Raw genomic sequence first — 23,546 nt, forward strand, 5'->3', positions numbered from 1 at the left:
TCAAGTCAAGTCTCAAGTCAAGTTTAAAAAAAATCTATACATGCAATGACTTGTTCAACTACAAATCTTTGTCTATTTATTGAGGCTACCAGACAGCACTTTTCATTATTTTGTCTACAATATATTTTTATTAGCCTATGTAATTGTAATATATGGACCTTGTAGCTGTCATAAGGGCATATAATCAGCTGAAGGCAAAGGTAGGTTGACGTGCTCAGAGTGTAGATTTATTTACAGGTCTTGGTGATCCAATGGTGAAAGCACCATATCATACAAAATATACAAGTTGGTTTACTTATATGTAACTATGGGTTACTCCTAAGTCATCATCTCCAACAATGTGAACTTCCAACGTAGAGCTTTGCTTTGGTGTGGATTGAGGCCCATACAGTTTTCCTACATTGTATTCACCTTTCCTTATTTCTATTGTAGATTGGTTTTCTGTGAGCCAATGGAAAGTCTACAAAACCAAACAAACCTTTGTATTGAATACATGGAATTTGATTGTGATGATACAAACGTGACATTCTTGATGTTTGGTTGAAATCAAATCAAATCAAATGTATTTGTCACATGCGCCGAATACAACGTGAAATGTTACTTTTCTTAAAACTGCATTGTTGGTTAAGGGCTTGTAAGTAAGCATTTCACAATAAGGTCTACACCTGTTGTATTCGGCGCATGTGACAAATAAAATTTAATTTGATTCATTTTACTTACAGTAATATGTTTTTATTAACCTACATACAATGGAGCTGGACTGCGGACACTGAATATACATGCATGGTCTGACTACCTGGTTCGTGTTTATGGCTTTGTGAAAGCCTGTTGGGAAGTGGATGGTTGACACGTATGTCAGTTGAGTTCTGATCATAGACCCTCTGGCCAACTTCTGCACTGTGCAATGACCATAGTTTCCTATGGCATACAAACACTGATCACTCATGTTAAGAAAGTGGGAGATTGTAAAAATACTCCCATCCTTCAAAAGAACTACAGAGTTGTTTCTTTGTTTAGTTTTTCTTTAGGTCTGACCATGAACTATTTCTCCATTTACAGCAATTCTCCTGTAGCATCTCACCACAGAGTTCACAGGAATCTCTCTCACCATGTTGAGGGCAGCTCGATCACGATACGATATGACTCTTATGTTAGGTGAATCAAGGGCAGTCACCTCAGTGAACTTTGCAAACTTCTTGACCTGATGCTTTACAGTTCTCATTTCATGAACAAAATCTTTAACATCTGCAGTTGCTTTTGTTAGGGATGGTTTCGCTATAAGAGGAAAAGCACGGGACAACACCACTCGTTTGCATATTTGTTGTGGTACAGCATTACTACTCTTCACTTGTTTCAGGGGGTATCTGTTGAAATCCTCAAACATAAAGGCTGAGTGGGCCCACAAAGGACCCCAGTGTGCTACACTTTGGCTTAGATGCAGAAGTGAATGAACATTGAATGTCATGTGCTCTTCTCCATATCTGGGTGTCACGCCCTGACCTTAGAGATCACCTGTATTCTCTGTTTGGTTAGGTCAGGGTGTGATTTGGATACATTCTAGTGTATCTATTTCTATGTTGGCCGGGTGTGGTTCCCAATCAGAGGCAGCTGTCGATCATTGTCTCTGATTGGGGATCATACTTAAGCAGCCATTTTGCCTACCTTTAGTTGTGGGATCTTGTTTCTGTTTCGGCTTGTTGCTGTTAGCCTTTAGAACGTCACGTTCAGTTGCTTTTGTTATTTTGTCAAGTGTATATTTATATATTAAACATGTACGCATACCACGCTGCACCTTGGTCCGACCATTTACTCAACGAACGTGACACTGGGTTTGTGTACAGTACCAGTCAAATGTTTGGACACACCTACTCATTCAAGGGTTTTTCTTTGTTTTCACTATTTTCTACATTGTAGAATAATAGTGAAGACATCAAAACTATGAAATAACACAAAAAAAGCGTTAAACAAATCAAAATAGATTTTAGATTCTTCAAAGTAGCCACCCTTTGCCTTGATGACAGCTTTGCACACTATTGGCATTCTCTCAACCGGCTTGACCTGGAATGCTTTTCCAACAGATATGCTAAGCACTTGTTGGCTGCTTTTCCTTCACTCTTCGGTCCAACTCATCCCAAACCATCTCAATATTGGTTGAGGTCGGGTGATTGTGGAGGCCAGGTCATCTGATGCAGCACTCCATCACTCTCCTTCTTGTTCAAATAGCCCTTACACAGCCTGGAGGTGTGTTTCCGGTCATTGTCCTGTTGAAAAACAAATGGTAGTCCCACTAAGCTCAAACCAGATGGGATGGCTTATCGCTGCAGAATGCTGTGGTAGCCATGCTGGTTAAGTGTGCCTTGAATTCTAAATAAATCACTGACAGTGTCACCAGCAAAGCACCCCCACACCGTCACACCTCCTCCTCCATGCTTCACGGTGGGAACCAAACATGCAGAGATCATCCGTTCACCTACTCTGCGTCTCACAAAGACATGGCGGTTGGAACCAAAAATCTCAAATTTGGACTCATCAGACCAAAGGACAGATTTCCACCGGTCTGATGTCCATTGCTCATGTTTCTTGGCTTAAGCAAGTCTCTTCTTCTTATTGGTGGCCTTTAGTCGTGGTTTCTTTGCAGCAATTCGACCATGAAGGCCTGATTCACGCAGTTGATGTTGAGATGTGTCTGTTAATTGAACTCTGTGAACCATTTATTTGGGCTGCAATCTGAGGTGCAGTTAACTATAATTAACTTATCCTCTGCAGCAGAGGTAACTGTGGGTCTTCCTTTCCTGTGGCGGTCCTCATGAGAGCCAGTTTCATCATAGCGCTTGATGGTTTTTGTGACTGCACTTGAAGAAAGGTTCAAAGTTCTTGATATTTTCCAAATTGACTGACCTTCAAGTCTTAAAGTAATGATGGACTGTCGTTTCTCTTTGCTTATTTGAGCTGTTCTTGCCATAATATGGACTTAGCCCTATTTGGTAAAAGACCATCTTCTGTATACCACCCCTACCTTGTCACGACACAACTGATTGGCTCAAACGCATTAAGAAGGAAAGAAATTCCACAAATTAACTTTAAACAAGGCACACATGTTAATTGAAATGCATTCCAGGTGACTACCTCATGAAGCTGGTTGAGATAATGCCAAGAGTGCGCAAGCTGTCATCAAGGCAAAGGGTGGCTACTTTGAACAATCTGAAATAAAAAATATATTATTTAACACTTTCTTGGTTACTACATAATTTCATATGTGTTATTTCATAGTTTTGATGTCTTCACTATTATTCTACAATATAGAAAATAGTAAAAATAAAGAAAACCCCTTGAATGAGTAGGTGTGTCCAAACTTTTGACTGGTACTGTAGGTAAACCCAAAATGGCAGATGTGCCCTTTATGGCCAATATATTCTGGCCTTCAGTCTCAGCCATTTCTCCTACGACCACAGTGGTTTGGTGATCTCTATCGTTTGGTTTCTCATCTGAACATGTGTAAACCCTTGACGTTCCATTTCCCCTTGTGTGTTGCATCCCAGTGTGAAGGCACAGTCCACCATACTCTCCATCAAATTGTTTGAAGTTCTGTAGTAATGGTCTTGCCACCACATCACAAACACAACATAATGGGTGCACCTTCACGTGTCTCCATGACTGATCACCGGGATGCTGCCACTCAAAGCCAGTCTGTAAAAGAGTGGCACTTTCCTCCACAAAAGGCTTGAAGTAGTAGGTCAAATCTGGCTTTTTGGATCCAAACCACACAAAAGCACACGCTTATCTCTACTCTCTGGGGGTATCTCATTGACACAACACAGTATTGGTAAATACTGAATTCAGAGGACTGAAAGACTGGTATACCATCACAATTATAATGTAAGGGACAAGAAATCATCATCACAGCATGCCTTCAAGGTCTGATGTAAAGTGCCATCACCTATATCACGTATTACATGTCTACTACTGTCATCAGAATGAAAACATAGATAAAGCATACCCTGATTCTCAATAATATATTTTAGTTGATCCTACAATGGGACATTGATAAAGAAATGTCCTTCCTTTAAACAGTTTTTCACTGTTACGGATGAGGAACAGGACACATGTCAGTGTTTCTTCATTAGTTTGTGAATTGCCAAGTACTTGTCCCAGCAGAATGTAACCATAGAAGTGTCCGCAGGTCTTCCACCAACACATCAGTAGTGTTGTGTCTCAAAGCAAAGGAGAGAATTGAGATGGACTTGCAGAAGATCAAAGTCGCATGTGAGTGGGCATCACCGGTGTCCTCTGTTTCTTGAGGGACATTGACCTGCAAGTGATAGGAAACAATATTAGAAGTTTAATTATGTAGGTTCAGTTTGATTTTAGTTTTCCATTACTGCATTATAACCTTGCTTTGTTCTACACACATGATAGAAACATAAATGAGAGCGGGAGGGTAAGTGTGTTTACAGTAGTGTGCATTTTGTCATTACTTTGTTTGTCTGTCTTAAGTTAAATAAGTCAGTTAAATTTGATTATTTCATGTTATACAACATTATTTAATTAGCTTAATCTAAATCACTCACCTGGGCCCATGTGAAAGGTGTTGCAATTTGAGCCGATGGTTGGTTTGTTATTTCTGCTTCGCTAACGAGCTCATCAGTATCCTTGGTAAGAGAGAAATCAACTATTCATAAAAAACATGCCAATAATGTTATCATATCCAGGCTTTACTCTTTTGAGTGCTCTCACGATTTGAAAAACATGGGCACAAGCACTGTTCATGACACAAACTGTTTACACCCCTCTTGTTGATGGAGAGAATTTTGCAGGTTTAAAGCTTATTTCCTGAAATTCTACACATTTTGTCATGGGGTGTAAAGAAAATGTAGCAGTTTTTAAGCAATTTTGTAGCAATTCTATACATTTTGCCATGTCTAATGTGTGATATATGAGGGACAAAAAAATTACAACAATATCTATGGGCTAAAAGAACGACATAAAAAAATGTTAGCTGACATGGGCTAGTTGATCTGGACATTTCTGACAAGTTATAAAAAGATTTTTAAGGTATACAATGACTAACATGACAAGAGGAACTGATGATGCACTACCCATTTCAAAATTGCACCTTGAAAAAAATATTTTCAAAAAAATTTGAAAAACATGAATGAGTGAGATGGGTGTGCAGAAAGAGAGAAGGAGTGGGGTTATAAAAAGAGAGAGAGATTGAAATAGAGAGAGAAAGACCGGTAGAAATACTAGATGACCCTGTGGTAATACCAACATATTTAATTGTTTAGGAAAACCAGTCAATGATGTATAATGCCAATCTACCAACGGGCCACATCAGAGACCTTTACAAACACGATCACTTAATTGGGGCATCCAGAACTAGCTATATATACAGTGAGGGAAAAAACTATTTGATCCCCTGCTGATTTTGTACGTTTGCCCACTGACAAAGACATGATCAGTCTATAATTTTAATGGTAGGTTTATTTGAACAGTGAGAGACAGAAAAACAACAAGAAAATCCAGAAAAACGCATGTCAAAAATGTTATAAATTGATTTGCATTTTAATGAGGGAAATAAGTATTTGAACCCCTCTCAATCAGAAAGATTTCTGGCTACCAGTTTTCTTTTATACAAGTAACGAGCTGAGATTAGGAGCACACTCTTAAAGGGAGTGCTCCTAATCTCAGTTTGTTACCTGTATAAAAGACACCTGTCCACAGAAGCAATCAATCAATCAGAATCCAAACTCTCCACCATGGCCAAGACCAAAGAGCTCTCCAAGGATGTCAGGGACAAGATTGTGGACCTACACAAGGCTGGAATGGGCTACAAGACCATCGCCAAGCAGCTTGGTGAGAAGGTGACAACAGTTGGTGCGATTATTCGCAAATGGAAGAAAAAAAAAAGAACTGTCAATCTCCCTCGGAATGCTGCCTATGACCCCAAGAACCCTATCCCCACCGTCAAACATGGAGGTGGAAACATTATGCTTTGGGGGTGTTTTTCTGCTAAGGGGACAGGACAATTTCACCGCATCAAAGAGACGATGGACGGGGCCATGTTCCGTCAAATCTTGGGTGAGAACCTCCTTCCCTCAGCCAGGGCATTGAAAATGGGTCGTGGATGGGTATTCCAGCATGACATTGACCCAAAACACACGGCCAAGGCAACAAAGGAGTGGCTCAAGAATAAGCACATTAAGATCCTGGAGTGGCCTAGCCAGTCTCCAGACCTTAATCCCATAGAACATCTGTGGAGGGAGCTGAAAGTTTGAGAGTCCAAACGTCAGCCTCGAAACCTTAATGACTTGGAAAAGATCTGCAAAGAGGAGTGGTACAAAATCCCTCCTGAGATGTGTGCAAACCTGGTGGCCAACTACAAGAAACGTCTGACCTCTGTGATTGCCAACAAGGGTTTTGCCACCAAGTACTGTCATGTTTTGAGAAGGGGTCAAATACTTATTTCCCTCATTAAAATGCAAAGTAATTTATAACATTTTTGACATGCTTTTTTCTGGATTTTGTTGTTGTTATTCTGTCTCTCACTGTTCAAATAAACCTACCATTAATATTATAGACTGATCATTTCTTTGTCAGTGGGCAAACGTACAAAATCAGCAGGGGATCAAATACTTTTTCCCTCACTGTAGGTCCCACTCATCTCGGCCACTGTGAAAACAGTTGCTTATCTCTGATTAATTTTGCGTCTCTTGCAAGTCCTGTAAATGACAACGTGTAAAATAGACATAATAAAAACGTCAGAAATATCTTTATGAACATCATATCAATTTTGCACAGCACTATAACAACTGTGTCAGTCCTATCAAAAGATTAGTACTCACATTTTGTGGAACAGTGAAGTCAGTGTTTCTTTCTTTACTACATCCGAGGTCTGTCAAGGTTCTGGAAATTCTCCTATGTAAAAAAATATTTTGGCAGATTAGGATTGTGAGCATGTCTGCCCCAGAGAAAGCCACAATAGGCGATCTGTTCAGGGTTCTGGTTTAACTAACTGGGTGACAGTAGCTAGCTAAGATTATCTGCTAGCTAGCTAAATCCTCAAGCTAGCTCGCTAGAGAATTAACTTGACTTAAAGTAATGTTACCGCTATAGTACAAGATAACGTGTAACTTCTTAACGGTAGCTAGCTAGCTATATGAACTTTGGCGCTTGCACTGTGGAAACATGTGTATGCTAGCTAGGTAACACTCACCATAGTTTCCATCATGTCCAAGTATTTTTGTGAACTCCATCTCTCAGTCATTCTTCTGTGTTAGTGGAATACTTTCTTTTCGGCATAATTAGTCTAATTCGTAACGACAATCACCCCCTTAGCTTTAGACAGCTAGCTAGCTTAGCCTTTTTTGCCTATATTTTGCACGGGTCCCTTTATGTAGAAACGTAAGGGTGACGATGTGACATAGCTAGAAAAAAAATGAAATTCTGCAGTCAACGAGTCATCACGACAACAAGCGGAAAGTAGGAGAGAAACATACCTAGCTAGGTCAAAACATTAGAATTTCTAAAGTCAGTCAAACAGTCACCACAACGAAAAGCTGAAAGTGCAAGGAGACGAAGATAGGTAAGTTAACAATACAAATTTGTTCCCACTTTTTCACATGAAATTCACAGAAATGGAATGTCGAACATGTGTGCTTGGCTAACGTTAGGCAACTTAACGTTAGCTGGCTAGCCAGCAAATGTTTCTAAGAAGTGGGGCGTGCTAACATTAGCTGGCTAGCTAGCTAGTTAGGTGAAACATTCATTTTCTGGTCTAACCATGTGAAGTTAGTAAGAACTATGTTTCACTCTTTCAGCATGGACTGGAAGTTCTCTGTTGTGCAGTGGAGTGAGGATGGCGATCAAGGGAGGTACAGTGAGGTCAAGACAGATGCTATAAGGAGATACAATGACAGCAAACTCGATGACCAGGGGAATCCTCTGGCTGACTATCCCGCCATAATTGAGTGGAGACAGGGGAAGAAGCAACCAGGATGGTGGCCCCATTATATAATGGCAATGTCATTTTTGTCAGCAGTAAGTAGAAATCTTCTGCTTCAGATATGTATTGCATTGTTATTTATTTATTTAAGTTATACCGTATGACACTGTTCTTGTCGTCTTTATGTCACTCACAGAGTGGAACAACAGCGACACCCATTTCCAGGGATAGGCAACTCCAGTGCTCCGGGGCCTGATTGGTGTCACACTTTTCCCCCAGCCCTATAGGTAATGATGCGCTTAGATGGTACGAGGTAGACGGTAGATGGCAAACCGGATGTCATTGTTTTCAATGAGAGCACAACGGTAAATGCCATTCAGGCTGGCGGTGAACGACTTCAGCCGCCACGGTAGACGGGACTTGCCGCCAGAGTTCAAATATTTAAACTTTTGCCGTCTGCCGTAGCGTTGAAGATCAACCTGATGTAGATTTTTTATCCAGACCACATGGACGACGAAATGTTTACTGAAATCACCATAGCAATGCATACGTCTTGCTTTTGCTGTTTTTCTTGCTTTCTTATCCCTCATCTAAACGCAGCATAACACGCGATTAAGCTAAATGCATACTAAACTGAAGACCATGATTAGTTGATCATTGGAGTCAGGTGTCTTAGCAGGGGCTGGGGCAAAAGTTCTTACAGGAGGGGGTCGCAGATCCAAAGCGACCCACTAGGTGTCATCCTCCGACAACCTTAGGCACCTCCTCACTCACAGTCTGGACTAATCATTATCCTATTGGTGTCACCTGTGTCTACTTGTTCACCTGTGTATTTATGCCCTCACTTCCCTGTGTTCCCTTGCTCTGTTTTCTCTGCAAGTTTCTCGATGCCAAACAGTACTAATCAGTGTCTGATCGTGAGACGTATGTACAGGTACTTGAGAAGTGTTCTCCCTGTTTCATTGTTGTTTTCAGTTGTAGTTAGTATTTTATATGTTTGCTGTCAGCCTGTTTTTGGAGACCAATTTGCTCCTCCTTTATTTTATAGTGACAAGTATTTTGTATCCTGGTTTTGGGACCGCCAGTAAAGATCCTTGTTTCATCATCTCTGCCCACTGCCTACTGTATGTCCTGCACCGCACCTGGGTCACATCTCACACCAACCCTTACAAAAAGTGTGTCACCTATCAGGCCCCCGAGGACTTGAGTTGCCCATCCCTGCCTTAGACGCTGATCTATGATCAGCCTCCACTCCCTAAATCCTAATTTTAACCATTAGTGGAGGAAGTTAAAAAATAGCCCTATGTCAGCACCCAGGGGAAATTTTGGTTGACCCATAATTATTTGTGCACACTTTGTTCACTTACAGTAGCTTTTTCGAGAATATAGTTGGCTTTTGTAATGAGACAAGGAGAAAAAGGTCCACACAGGAACATCAGAAGAAAAGAGTTCACTCAAAATATCAGGTGGAAGATAGGATAGAATATTAAAATGGTAACAGGTAAGGTAATAGCATTTTTTATTATATTTTTATTTTTATTTTATTTCACCATTATTTAACCAGGTAAGCCAGTTGAGAACAAGTTCCCATTTCCAAATGCGACCTGGCCAAGATAAAGCAAAGCAGTGCGATAAAAACACAGAGTTACATATGGGGTAAACAAAACAAAGTCAAAAATACAACAGAAAATATATATACAGTGTGTGCGAATGTAGTAAGTTATGGAGGTAAGGCAATAAATAAATAGGCCATAGTGCAAAAATAGTTACAATTTCGTAATTAACACTGGAATGATATATGTGCAAAAGATGATGTGCAAATAGAGATACTGGGGTGCAAATTAGCAAAATAAATAACAATATGGGGATGAGGTAGTTGGGTGGGCTAGTGAGGGAGTGAGGGAGATAAGAGTCTCCAGCTTCAGAGATTTTTGCAGTTCGTTCCAGTCATTGGCAGCAGAGAACTGGACGGAATAGTGGCCAAAGGAGGTGTTGGCTTTGGGGATGACCAGTGAGATATACCTGTTGGAGCACAGACTACGGGTGGGTGTTGCTATGGTGACCAGTGAGCTAAGATAAGACGGGGATTTGCCTAGCAGTGATTTATAGATGACCTGGAGCCAGTGGGTTTGGCGACGAATATGTAGTGAGGGCCAGCCAACAAGAGCATACAGGTCACAATGGTGGGTAGTATATGGGGCTTTGGTGACAAAACGGATGGCACTGTGATAGACTACATCCAATTTGCTGAGTAGAGTGTTGGAGGCTATTTTGTAAATGACATCGCCGAAGTCAAGGATCGGTAGGATAGTCAGTTTTACGAGGGCATGTTTGGCAGCATGAGTGAAGGAGGATTTGTTGCAAAATAGGAAGCCGATTCTAGATCTAACTTTTGATTGGAGATGCTTAATGTGAGTCTGGAAGGAGAGTTTACAGTCTAACCAGACACCTAGGTATTTGTAGTTGTCCACATACTCTAGGTCAGACCCGCCGAGAGTAGTGATTCTAGTCGGGTGGGCGGGTGCAAGCAGCGTTCGGTTGAAGAGCATGCATTTAGTTTTACTAGTGTTTAAGAGCAGTTGGAGGCTACGGAAGGAGTGTTGTATGGCGTTGAAGCTCGTTTGGAGGTTTGTTAACACAGTGTCCAATGAAGGGCCAGATGTATACAAAATGGTGTTGTCCGCATAGAGTTGGATCCGAGCGTCACCAGCAGCAAGAGCGACATCATTGATATACACAGAGAATAGAGTCGGCCCGAGAATTGAACCCTGTGGCACCCCCATAGAGACAGTCAGAGGTCCAGACATCAGGCCCTCCGATTTGACTCATTGAACTCTATCTGGGAAGTAGTTGGTGAACCAGGCAAGGCAGCCATTAGAGGAACCAAGGCTATTTAGTCTGCCAATAAGAATGCGATGGTTGACAGAGTCGAAAGCCTTGGCCAGGTCGATGAAGACGGCTGTGCAGTACTTTCTTTTATCGATCGCGGTTATAATATCGTTTAGGACCTTGAGCGTGGCTGAGGTGCAACCATGACCAGCTCGGAAACTGGATTGCATAGCGGAGAAGGTACGGTGGGATTCGAAATAGTCGGTGATCTGTTTTAACTTGGCTTTCAAATACTTTCGAAAGGCAGGGCAGGATGGATATAGGTCTGTAACAATTTGGATATAGAGTGTCACCCCCTTTGAAGAGGGGGATGACCGCGGAAGCTTTCCAATCTCTGGGGATCTCAGACGTTACGAAAGAGAGGTTGAACAGGCTAGTAGTAGGGGTTGCGACAGTTTCGGAGGCTAATTTTAGAAAGAAAGGGTCAGCATGATGTGAACCACCACCCATACCCACATTTTGGTCAGGCACAAAAGTAGGAGTTCCATTGCATGGGTGTTGGTCTGTAGATGGAGTTTTATTGGAATTATTGCAACTGTTTTCTATAGAGGGGGCAGCAGGTTGCCTGGCGGGTAGGAGCATTGGACCAGTAACCGAAAGGTTGGCCTAACCAATGACCCTAACTCTGGTAAATGTCTTCTCATACCTTGTATTTGTTTCATACAACCAATTCCACACAATAAGCAAGATTAAATAACTCGCCAGTTAAAACGATATCCAACCCCAGGCTCCCAAGCAGAGCAAGAGGGCATCTGTTCCACCCAAAAAAAATTGAGAAAAGTCAGATGTCTCAACGGTGTTAGTACTGCTACAAAATTGTCCCTCTTGTGTTCAATGAACAGTGATTGTCAGCATTTGTCTTTCACCCATATTGTCATTCATATGATACTCAGAAGTCAAAGGTGACAAAGAAGACATCAGCTGAAGAGTTCCTAAAACACTACCGGTCATCAGACAGCGTTAAGCTCACGAACAGTGGATGAATTGGAGCAGGAGATCTCGAATCTTACACAGGATAACTTCTAACTGAATGACACATGGAAGGAGATGGTTCTTCAAGGTAATACTGAGCAATAGTATTGACTTGTATCTGTTGGGCTAAACCGAGGCAAAAACCAGCATCTGTGCCGCTTATCTGGGATTTTTTCAAAATGCTGCCCCCTTTATTTAGTATTGAAAGCTAACTGATAGCATGGCTACTAATAATGTTAAACCCCTAGGTAATCTCAACCCGAACTCCTTGTTCCTCATGCACATTCATTGTTTGTATGGGCCGATTGATGTCTGAGTGATGCTACAAACCAGTCAGTCGTTTTAATTTTGAACATCAATGCCCACCCATATTTTACAATTTTAGTAATGCTTGCGTGAGGCATGTTTGCCAGTGTTGGTAAATGAGCTGACCCAGGTTGGCTGTTTCGTCTTATATTCACAGAAACTATAAGGTTTTCACATCTGCTGTAGCACACTTCTGAAATATGTTATTTCACTACTAAACTTATCTTCAATCTAACCAATGTGTTATAGAGAGCGAGAGTTGCACCCCTCCTCAAAAAACCTAAAAACAACTACAGACCAGTATCCCTTCATTATTTTCTCTCCAAAACTCTTGAGCGTGCCGTCTCTAGCCAACTCTCCTGTTATCTCTCTCAGAATGACCTTCTTGATCCAAACCAGTCAGGTTTCAAGACAGGTCATTCAACTGAGACTGCTCTTCTCTGTGTCACAGAGGCTCTCTCTCCTCTGCTCTTATCCTTCTAGACCTATCCGCTGCCTTTAATACTGTGAACCATCAGATCCTCCTCTTTACCCTCTCCGAGTTGGGCATCTCCGGCGCTGCTCACTCTTGGATTGCGTCCTACCTGACAGGTCGCTCCTACCAGGTGGCGTGGCGAGAATCTGTCTCCGCACCACGTGCTCTCACCACTGGTGTCCCCCAGGGCTCAGTTCTAGGCCCTCTCCTATTCTCGCTATACACCACTATCACTTGTCTCTGTCATATCCTCACATGGTCTCTCCTATCATTGCTACGCAGACGACGCAAAATTAATTTTCTCCTTTCCCCCTTCTGATAACCAGGTGGCGAATCGCATCTCTGCATGTCTGGCAGACATATTAGTGTGGATGTCGGATCACCACCTCAAGCTGAACCTTGGCAAGACGGATCTGCTCTTCCTCCCGGGGAAGGACTGCCCGCTCCATGATCTCGCCATCACAGTTGACAACTCCATTGTGTCCTCCTCCCAGAGTGCAAAGAACCTTGGCGTGATCCTGGACAACACCCTGTCGTTCTCCGCTAACATCAAAGTGGTGACCCGATCCTGCAGGTTCATGCTCTACAACATTCGCAGAGTACGAACCTACCTTACACAGAAAGCGGCACAGGTCCTAATCCAGGCACTTGTCATCTCCCGTTTGGATTACTGCAACTCGCTGTTGGCATGGCTCCCTGCCTGTGCCATTAAACCCCTACAACTTATCCAGAACGCTGCAGCCCGTCTGGTGTTCAACCTTCCCAAGTTCTCTCATGTCACACCGCTCCTCCGCACACTCCACTGGCTTCCAGTTGAAGCTCACATCTACTACAAGACCATGGTGCTTGCCTACGGAGCTGTGAGGGGAAAGGCACCTCCTTACCTTCAGGCTCTGATCAGACCCTACACCCAAACGAGGGCACTACGTTCATCCACCTCTGGCCTGCTAGCTCCACTACCTCTACGGAAGCACAGTTCCCGCTCAGCCCAGTCAAAACTGTTCGCTGCTCTGGCACCCCAATGGTGGAACAAGCTCCCCCACGACGCCAGGACAGCAGAGTCCCTGACCACCTTTCGGAGACACTTGAAACCCTACCTCTTTAAGGAATACCTGGAATAGTATAAAGTAATCCTTCTTCTCCCACCCCCCCCCCCCAAAAAAAATTAAATAATAATAAATAAATAAAAGGTGGTTGTCCCACTGGCTATCATAAGTTGAATGCACTAATTTGTAAGTCGCTCTGAATAAGAGCGTCTGCTAAATGATGTAAATGTAAATGTAGATGTGAGGAAACTGGTGAAAATCACTACCTCGCTCGGCCTTCTCCAGCCCTGCATCTTCCCCTGCACAACCCATCCCCATTCTCTCCAGCCCTGTATCTGGCTCAGACATTCAAACAATTAATGTTTATTCTATCTGCATATTTTATTTGATGGAAATTATTTTTTGTTTAAAAAAAATCCATCCAGGGACAGGGGTGTTTGTTGACAAGCTAGCCTGGGCCTATGCTGTAAATTCCAACTTTACCTCATCCTTTGTACAGACATTGATCACGACAGTCTATCCCGTGGAGGTCTTGCTGGTATGCCACCTTTGGGGGATGTCAAAGGGGAGTGGACCACACTGTCAGCAGCTAGAGAAAACAAAGCTAGACTCCATTTACAGTAAGCTTAAAAATAAATGCAAACAGGAACACAGGCCTTTGTATATTTAATTACTTTCATCCTTTATTGTAAGTGTTTACTTAATTTCCTTTCCCCCTTTTATATCATAGGGGCTACTCTCCAGAAGTGGCCGAACACCTTTCCATTTAACATCGGCTCAGCTATCAACGCAAACATCTCTGAGCTGCGTTCCAAGTACAAGAATAAGGAGAGAACATAATGAACATTATGGAAAGATCATGTAAATCGTTTTATTATATATAAGATTATACTTCACATATTCTATGAATATGAATAAAGAATCATAATTCAAGACTACTGTTCCATAGAACCACAGAATGTTAAGTTAAGCAACCCAAGACACCCAAAAGTATGCTGTCTGCTGTTTACCTTTATAGAACAGAGAATGTTAAAACAGCTGTCAGTGAAAATCTCACTTTTAAAAGTTCATATTCTGTTAACTCACACCCAAATAATGTTGTTGACTCATCCTATTCTTGTATTTGTGACGAAAACATAAATAATTTAATTCAAAATTGTATCTCAAACAGACAGTAAAAAAAAATGCTTGCTATTTCCTTATAGAGGATTATGTCATCCTCCTGAGGAGGATGAGCTGGCCAATCTAATTTGATTTTCATGATTCTTTCCCATATGGGGCGTGCTCGGGAAGTTGTCACTCGCAGGAGTGTAGTGGTGCTTGAATGAACGTCCAACGATATTGCTCAAATACAAATAGCACAACTTTTCTTCTCAATGGTTTTCAATGACAGACTGCGACAAAGCAGGTAAATGTTGAACTAGAATGCAAAAATGTGCTGAGAACTGGCAAGGTATGTGCTGCTGCTTTCTTAGGCTGTTTGAGAAAAGGTTTGAATCCTAATCTGTCACACCCTGATCTGTTTCACCTGTCTTTGTGATTGTCTCCACCCCACTCCAGGCGTCGCCCATCTTCCCCAGTGTATTTATACCTGTGTTCTCTGTTTGTCTGTTGCCAGTTCGTTTTGTTTTGTCAAGCCTACCAGCGTTTTCCCCCTTGCTCCTGTCTTTCTCAAGTTCCTGTTTTCTAGTTTTCCAGGTTTTGACCATTCTGCCTGCCCTGACCCTGAGATTACCTGCTGTTCTATACCTTTTGGACTCTGATCTGGATTACTGACATCTGCCTGCCCTTGACCTGTCGTTTGCCTGCCCCCTGTTTTTGTAATTAACATTTGTTACTTCGAAACTGTCTGCATCTGGGTCTTCTCCTGAAACGTGATAGAACTGGCTATGACTGACCCAGCAGACTCGGACCAGCTCCGCAACGTCATCTCTTCCCAAGGAGCCACCATTGGAAGGCACGAGGGGTTGATTCGTGGTCTCATGGAAGGGTTCCAGACCTTGGCCGAACGCCATGACCAAGCGTTTAACACATTGCTGGAGCAATTCCGCAGGTTTTCTGTTAGGCAGCCTACCAAGACGGTAAACTCCCAACCCCTCAGTAACCCGGCTGTTAGCAGCGCGGCTTCCCCAGCCACCCCGGTTTCCCGAGAATCCCGCTTACCTCCCCCGGAACGCTTCGCTGGAGAGTAGGGAACCTGTTCGGGTCACCCACAATACCACCCCCATCAACCTACGAGTATCAGGGAACCACAGCGAGACGATCCAATTCCTGCTAATTAAGTCTCCTCAGGTTCCTGTGATATTGGGTTTCTCTTGGCTCCAGTGACACAACCCCTTTTTTGACTGGTCTACTGGTGCCATCATGGGCTGGAGCCCGTTCTGCCACGCTCATTGCCTGAAGTCAGCAAAGCCTGCCCTGGGACGTCTTCCTGGGGGCTCGGATGTTGCCTCGGACCTCTCCGCCATTCCCGCGGAGTACCAGGACCTCCGGGAGGTGTTCAGTAAGGGCCACTTTGCTTCCACCGCACCGACCCTATGACTGCGGAATCGACCTTCTCCCAGGCATCACTCCGCCCCAGGGACGACTGTACTCGCTGTCGGGTCCGGAGACCAAGGCTATGGAGACCTACATTGAGGACTCCCTAGCTGCCGGGTTCATCCATCCTTCTGCCTCCCCCGCTGGTGCAGGGTTCTTCTTTGTGGAGAAGAAGGACAAAACCCTGCGCCCGTGCATCGACTACCGGGGCCTCAACGACATCACGGTGAAGAACCGCTACCACTCATCTCCTCAGCCTTCGAGCCGCTCCAGGGGGCCAAAGTGTCCTCCAAGCTGGACCTACGGAATGCCTACCACCTGGTGCGGATTCAGGAGGGGGATGAGTGAAAGACTGCCTTCAACACGGCCAGCAGTCACTACGAGTATCTGATCTTGTCATTCGGCCTTACCAATGCTCCAGCTGTGTTCCAGGCCCTGGTTAATGATGTTCTCTGCGACATGTTGAACCGGTTCGTCTTCGTCTACCTCGACGACATCCTCGTCTTCTCCTGCTACGCCCAAGAACACGTGCTCCATGTCCGACAGGTCCTCCAACGCCTCCTGGAGAACCAGCTTTTTATGAAAGCGGAGAAATGCGAATTCCATCGCTCCACCATCCCCTTCCTGGGCTACATCATCGCTGCAGAGTGTACAGATGGATCCCGGGAAGGTGACAGCGGTGGTGGATTGGTCCAGGCCTACGGCCAGAGTGCAGCTGCAACGTTTCCTGGGATTTGCCAACTTTTATCGCCGCTTTATCCGGGGTTACAGCACCCCTGGCTACAGCACCCCTGGCTTCCCCCCTGTCTGCACTCACCTCTCCCAAGGTTCCATTCACATGGTCCCCAGCTGCTGACCGGGCGTTCCGGGACCTCAAACACAGTTTCACCACTGATGCCATCTTGGTTCATCCTGACCCGTCCCGCCAGTTCATGGTGGAGGCCGATGCTTTGGATGTCTGAGTGGGGGCAGTCCTGTCCCAGCGTTCGGCCCTGGACCTCAAGTTACATCCCTGCGCCTTCTTCTCCCATCGCCTCAACACCACGGAGAGGAATTACGATGTGGGGAATCGTGAGCTTCTTGCGGTGAAGATGGTGTTGGAGGAGTGGAGGCACTGGCTGGAGGGGGCGGAACATCCGTTCATTGTGTGGACAGACCATAAGAACTTGGAATATCTCCGCACCGCCTGATGCTGTCTGCTCCTTGGTCCTGGATTTGGCTCACTCCTCCAGGCTTGCCTGCCATCCGGGCTCTCGTCGGACCCTGGCCTTTGTGTGTCAATGCTTTTGGTGGCCTACAGTGGTTCCTGATGTGTCCGCGTTCGTCGCCTCCTGCACGATCTGTGCGCAGAACAAGACTCCTCGGCAAGCTCCGGCTGGTCTCCTCCAACCTCTGGCTGTTCCTCACCATCCCTGGTCTCACATATCCCTGGACTTTGTCACGGGTCTTCCCCATCTGATGGCAACACCGCCGTCCTGACAGTTGTGGACCGGTTTTCCAAAGCCGCCCACTTCATTCCACTCGCCAAGCTACCCTCCCCCAAAGAGACGGCCCAGCTCATGATGCAGCACGTCTTCCGGATCCATGGACTCCCAGTGGACATGGTCTCTGACTGGGGTCCTCAGTTCTTGTTCCGGTTCTGGAAGGCGTTCTGCACACTCATTGGGTTGTCGGCCAGCCTGTCCTCCGGTTTCCACACTCAGTCCAACGGCCAGTCGGAGCGAGCCAACCAAGACCTGGAGACGACTCTGCACTGCCTGGTCTCCGCCAACCCCACCACCTGGAGCCAGCAACTAGTGTGGGTCGAATATGCCCGCAACACGGGCCACGGTCTTTCGCCCTTTGAGTGTTCCCTGGGTTATCAGCTCCCACTCTTCCCGGAGCAAGAGGAAGAGGTCGGCATACCCTCGGCCCAAATGTTTGTCCGCCGTTGTCGTCGTTCTTGGAGGAGAGTCCAGTTGGCTCTTCTCAAGACCACCTCCAGGTTTCGACGACAAGCAGACCGCCACTGGACCCCGGCTCCCCGGTATCTTCTCGGGCAGAAGGTATGGCTGTCCACCCGAGATCTGTTCCTCTTGGTGGAGTCCCGCAAACTTCCCCTCGGTTTATCGGCCCTTTCCCCATCTCCAAGATCATTAGCCCCTCTGCTGTTCGTCTTCTGTTGTCTCACAGCCCTTTGTCTCCTGTTTCCTGTCTTCTTCAGACAAAAGCTAATATTTCACTTTTTTTCCCCAGAAGGTCTGATAATAGCACATATCCTGCCACCAAACATTATTACTGTACACTACAACTATTTGAAATGGCATAAAACAACATGACTGTCAATGGTAGCCTAAAGTGGTTGCTTTTCAAAATGGTACAGCTCCTTAACAGTTTAAGCTAGACACCAGACCAACAGTAAAAAGGTCTTACAATTACATAACTACTTTACGAACTAAATAATGATTTAAATATGCATACATTTGGGGAACCCTGAGACACTGTCAAGTTAGTTCCGACCGGGAGAGGTAGGTGAGGCCAAATGTAAGATTACTACACACTCCAGTACAGTAGGTGGTGGCATTTCGAGAAGTGGAAGGGTTTAGATTTTTTGTGTATCCGCCTCCCAGAGGAAGAGGGTGCTTTGAGTCACGTGGCTCGGGGCTCAACCTGTGGTGTGCTTTGCTCTCCAGAGTAGGGCACCACTAAAACGGGTGATCAGTGGAGTAGCGTTGAGTGTAGAGGTGGATCAAATTAAAATAAATATTCCTAGTGTTTGTGACACCCGCCGTTTGGTGAGACGTAGACCCGCAATGGCGAGACTGAGAATACCCTGTCTGCCTTGTTGAGCTTTGACACAGAGTTTCTACCTGATAAGGTCAGGTTAGGTTATATTTGCTATTCTGTGAGGGCCTATGTTCCGAACCTGCTTCGACGCTTTAGGTGCCAAGAATTCGGACACGTTGCAGCAGTGTGTAGAAGGGAAATCCCACGATGTGAGAAATGTGCAGGAGGGCATAGTCAGAGGGAGTGTACAGTTGGGATAGAGAAAGCACTGTGTGTCAACTGTGGGGGTGCCCATGCAGCTGGGGATCTGAAGTGCTCTGTGAGAGAGAGACAGGTTGAGATTCCCAGAGTTCAAGTGGAGCAGAAAGTTTGCTAAGCTGAGGCAGTAAAGAGAGTAGAGGATAGCCCAAGGGTGAATGAGTCGACTGGAGGCCCCCAGTGAGTAGGCCTGGAGAGAGAGAGCCAGAGAGGATGAGTTTTAGTAAGGTTGGATATATATTTATTAACTAAAGTAAACTAAGTACAATTAACAATGGTGTGTGTAATCAGTAGTGTAAGTGAGTGTTATGCATGCATGCATAAATGTAATAATGCAAGGTGTTGAAAGGTGCCAAAGCAAACAACCAAAAAGCCACAAAAATCCCACAACAAAAATCAATAAAGGTGTCTGCATGGAGAGAGTCTCCCCAATGAATGTGGAAGAGGTCCATTTATCCTGGGACACACCCAAGCCCAGGTGTTTCCCATGTAGCTGACGACCCTCCCAAATCCGCCCACCGGCATCCTAATAAGGAAACAAGAGCAAAGAGCGAGAATACAGGGACCAACAAGGACCCCGGAACAACGTACCAGCCTCTGCGTCCCAAATTAACAAGTTGTTACATGTTCACACCTCCACTTGCCCCAGCCAACATCCTCCTCCCCAGACCTCAGCATCCTTTCCACACAGGAAGCAATGTTTAAGAGGAAAGAAGAACACAAGACCAGGAGGGAACAGACAGGAAAGATAGAACATGACAAAACCAAACAATGGTCAGTCACCTAAACATTCAGGAACAGGGCGCACGAGAGAGCGCATCAGCAATCACGTTATCAGTCCCCCGGATGTGCCGCACATCTAGATGGAAGGATTGTAAAAATAAACAACATCTCATTATCCTCTGATTAGGACACATCATGGACCTCAAAAAGGTGAGAGGGTTATGGTCAGTGTAGACCACAATAGGTATTACTCCCGACCCGACATACACTTCGAAATTTTGCAGCGCCCATATGAGTGCTAGCGCTTCTTTTTCAATGATCGAATAGTTCAACTGATGGTTAAACTTTTTGGAAAAGAAACTAACAGGCCTCTCGACCCCAGACACATCTGCTTGCAGCAAAACTGCACCTGCCCCCACATGACTAGCATCCACCTGCAAGGTAAATGACAAATCCACACGAGGAGCAGCCAGCACCGGAGTTGAGGTAAGCAACCTCTTTGCATCTTCAAAAGCCTGTTGACAATGAGAAGACCATACGTGCACAGCCTTAGCTTTCAGCAAATCTGTCAAGGGAGCGACCACAGTAGAGAAGTTCCTACAAAAACCACGATAATACCCAATCATTCCCAAGAAACGCATCAGTTCCTTTTTAGTAGTTGGTGGTGGAAAAGCATCAATAGCTACCACTTTAACCCGAACAGGACGCACTTCACCCTGCCCAACCACCTTTCCAAGGTATGTAACAGTCGCCTGAGCAAACTCACATTTAGCCAAATTTATCGTGAGGCGACCTGCAGCCAGACGTTCGAACAAGGCTTGAATACGGGACAGATGTTCCTCCCAAGTATCTGCATATATCACTACATCTTCCAGATAAACAGCGCACCCGGCCAGACCAGAGACAACCCTGTTCATAAGTTGCTGAAAAGTGGCAGGTGCATTACGCAGGCCGAAACTCATAACCGAATACGAGTACAGACCAAAAGGTGTAATAAAGGCAGAGATTTCACGCGCCCTACTCGTCAGTGGCACCTGCCAATAGCCCTTTAACAGGTCAAATTTGCTCACAAACTTAGCTGCGCCTACTTGTTCAACGCAGTCCTCCATCCGAGGAAGAGGAAATTAATCTGGTTTAGTGACATCGTTTACCTTACGGTAGTCCGTACAAAATCTGTTTGTTCCATCCGATTTACTGACCAAGATACAGGGAGAAGCCCAACTGGAGAAAGAAGGCTCTGCTATTTTACTCTCCAGCATGTACCTGACCTCAGCATGACCAGAACCCAGGGAAATAACAGTATCAGCCAAAAGAACAGTTTTACTGTCCTCTGTAGACTCCCACTGTTCAGTCTCAGAGGAACGTGGATAATAGGGTTTTAACAAATTTACATGGCACAATTGGTGTGCTTTCCTCCATTCTGGAGTGGCAACTAGATAATTTTTCTCAGTGTACTGGCGCACCACTGTATATGGACCTTGAAACTTGGCTTGAAAAGGAGAACCAACGATTGGCAGCAGAGCCAGAACCTGATCACCTGGACTAAAGTGACAAGGCTCAGCTCGGCGATCAAATATGCTCCTCATCCTGTCCTGTGAAGATGATAGCTTCTCTTTAGCCATTTCACCAGCGGCATACAAGCGTCGCCGAAAATCACACACATATGATAACAGGGACTGAGGAGGCTCGGGAGACTTCCAGTCATTCTGGAGAACAGATAAAAGCACACACACCCTATGTCCATTTACAAGGTCATTTGGACTAAAACCTGTGCTCTCCTGTGAAACCTCCCTAGCGGCTAACAGTAACCAAGGCAACAGTGAAAACAGTGACAGACTTCTTTGTGGTACTCTCGTTAGCCAGTTCAGTGACCAGGTCGTCATGGATCATAGAACGCGTCACTGCACACGCAGAGAACACCTCTGGGAAATTCTGCTCACTCTCATCAGGAATCCCTACAATTAATTGCTTAGTGGAAACCACTAAAGATGGAAACACGATAGGCCACACACGCTCACCAGCCAAGTTATTCCCAAGGATCACGTCGATACCCTCAATAGGCAATGAAGGACGCACCCCCACAACAACCTCACCTTTCACCAGTCCACAATCCAACATCAGTTTATGCAATGGAACTGACAGTGTTCAAACCTATTCCCCTAATTAGAACACTTTTCCCCGAATCAGTCTCCACAGAGAAGGGTAACACAGATTCCAACACAAACGATTCAGAGGCACCTGTGTCTCTTAGGATCTTCACTGGCACTAGGTTCTTACTTCCTAACATAGACACAAAACCCTCCGTAATGAAAGGTAAATAGTCTGGATCAATATGGACTTTCACATGCCCCTGGGCATGAGACAATGTGTCAGGAGTGAACTGATGTGGAACAGGCGCAGCTGACGCCGTAGGCTTAGATTTAACATAAGCACCTGTACTGAATTTACCCCTAGACCTGTGAACCGGACATTCGTTTTTCCAATGACCTAAGTCTTAACAGTAGTGACACTCTTGACCAAAGTCAGTTTTCCCACGGGAATCGGGCTCAACCCTAGTTGAATGAAACTCTGCCCGTGAACCGAAGTATCTCGGTGAGCGAGGCCCAAATCTCTGCGAACGCCCCCACTCACTCCGAATACGGGGTTCTGCAAAAACATTTTTGTGAGTCAAAACATATTCATCCGCCAAAACCGCAGCCTCAGCGACAGTCTTTATTTTTAGTTCGTTAACGTACGTCGCTATACGATCAGGGATTGTGTCCTTAAATTGCTCTGCAGAGGCGGAACACCAGCGATTAAACTGTGAAGATAATTCTCGCGCAAACTCAACATGAGTCTGCTGATCATCCCTTTTTAAAGTTCTAAATCTTTGGCGGTAAGCCTCAGGGACCAATTCGTAAATCTGTAACACAGCCGTTTTAACCTTATCATAACTGACACTGTCGGCTACACTAAGAGCTGAATATGCTTCCTGCGCTTTACCAGTCAGCACACACTGCAACATCAAAGTGCGGTCAGAATCAGGCCAACTCCTAGCGTCAGCAACATGCTCAAACAACGAAAATAATGTCTCAGGGTCCTTTTCATTAAACTCAGGTTACAACCGTAAGTTCCCAACAATATCAAATGTGTCTGGGTCATGACCAAAAGAGGAACGACCCCTAGGTAACTCTGGATCACCTTCCCAGAGCAAACTCTCCCCTGAGAGCTTTCCTTCCCTAACCAACTCTAGTCGCTCTTGTTGCAGCTTGATTTTAGCATGCTCCATATCCTGTTTAAATTCCAATTCCCTTTCATATTTTACACGATCATGCCCTAGCTGTAACAGAAGCAGTTCTTTCTGCTGTTTTAAAAGAAGACTACTATGACTAACCGATGGAGCGGTCATTGTAACATATCAGGGAGACAACGAGTCCTCAGCAGAGGCTGCCCCAGTGGTGACTTCAAGAATACCACTCTCATCAAATTGGCCTTCAATATTAACCTAATATAATTTTTTTGACGTTTATCACTAATTTCAACCTTGTAGTGTTCAGCAACCTTCAACAGCTGTTCTTTAGTACATAATTCTAACAGTTCCTCTGATGGAAAGCGAATGAACTCGTCTACATTAGACGCCATAATCAAGAAC

Source organism: Coregonus lavaretus (genome assembly GCF_964263955.1).
Source record: "Coregonus lavaretus genome assembly, chromosome: 31".
In the NCBI taxonomy this organism is placed as follows: Eukaryota; Metazoa; Chordata; class Actinopteri; order Salmoniformes; family Salmonidae; genus Coregonus; species Coregonus lavaretus.